Source organism: Echinops telfairi, unplaced genomic scaffold, assembly GCF_000313985.2.
Source record: "Echinops telfairi isolate 266 unplaced genomic scaffold, ASM31398v2 ScPeMD7_5592;HRSCAF=6446, whole genome shotgun sequence".
NCBI lineage: Eukaryota > Metazoa > Chordata > Mammalia > Afrosoricida > Tenrecidae > Echinops > Echinops telfairi.
Genome location: NW_022109491.1, coordinates 57167770 through 57169240, shown reverse-complemented (window position 1 = coordinate 57169240; position 1471 = coordinate 57167770).

Here is a 1471-nt window from a genome sequence, read left to right as displayed (position 1 = left end):
ACACCTCATGATCACACAGGCTGGTATGCTTCCATGTGGACTTTGTTGCTTCTCAGTTATATGCCCGCTTGTTTATCTTCAAACCTTTAAGACCCCAGATACTTTATCTTTTGATAGCCAAGCACCATCAGCTTTCTTCACCAAATTTGCATATGTACTCATTTTGTCTTCAATGATGTCAGGAAGTTGAACATCATAGAATGCCGGTTATTAGAACAAAATTTTATTGTGTTGAGGAAGTACTTGAGTAGAGACCCAATGTCCAACTGCTACCTTAATACTTAACATATATATGTGTACATAGATCTATTTCCCTAACTTATAAATATATTTACATATGTACATATCTGTATTTAGACCTCTAACCTAGTTCTTTCTTCAATTTCCTTTTACTTTCCTCTTGTCCCATTATCATGCTCAACCTTCATTTGGGTGTCAGTAATTCCTCTTGGCTACATTGTCCTTGATCAAGCCCCACCAGGCATCCTATGCCCTCACCACCATTGATTTTTGATCACTAATTGTTCCCTTGTCCCTGGGTTTGTTGACACCCCCCTTACATCCCCCCCTGGTATGCCCTGTCAACAGGGAACATCTTCAAGAAGAAGTCTACATGTGTTAACTCTATTTCCACATGATCTACTATCACCTTTACTTGTGTGTAGCTTTGATCCTTCCAGTGAAATAACCAGTGATTACATGCAGTGGTCTCCAAGTTTAGTGGTCCTTTCTTAGTCTTTTCTTCTTCTGGTTTCTTCTTAGCCTTTACTCTATGCTGTAATGATAAATATTGTGTTGAAAGAAAGAGAATACATCCTTCTAGGTTTCTTTTCATATCTTCTCTTGTTGCTGCCCCCACGGACTATCTTGTGGATTGAACTAATCACTTGGTAATATATTACTTTACTCTCCTCTCACCTAAAATTTGAGATTCACTATGCTTTCCACATTCACTTTTCATTGAATTACACAAATTTGGCCAAGAGAGACAGGTTTTAATAGTCTCACTTTCCAGAGCAGGAAAGAGAAACCCCAGGGAAGGGAATTGCCCATAGTTATAGCTATATTAATCACAATTTCAGAACTAGTAACACTGAACAAGCTCTTTTTTTTCTTTTGAACAAGCATTTGTTGACTGTCTCCATTGTTGAGGGGCACTATGGTACAGGCACACCAAAGTGGATGAAATTACATTTAGTAGAACAGGTGAAGAACAAACATGTTCAACAGGTAGCTAGCTGCTGGAGGGAGGACACTGCAGGCATAGGAACGGCATTTTAAAAGGGCTGTGTGATGAAAATCTGTGGGTTGTCTTGGGGAAAAAGTGCAGCGACCAGTTTAACCACAGGGAGGTTGGGAATGTAGGGTGTGGTGTGGGAAAATACAGGCACCTTTTAACTGCACTACTCTGTTTACTCTATGGGCATTTCCCCTTCCGTTTTACAGCCGGTTTCCGGTGGGAAGCTATTCT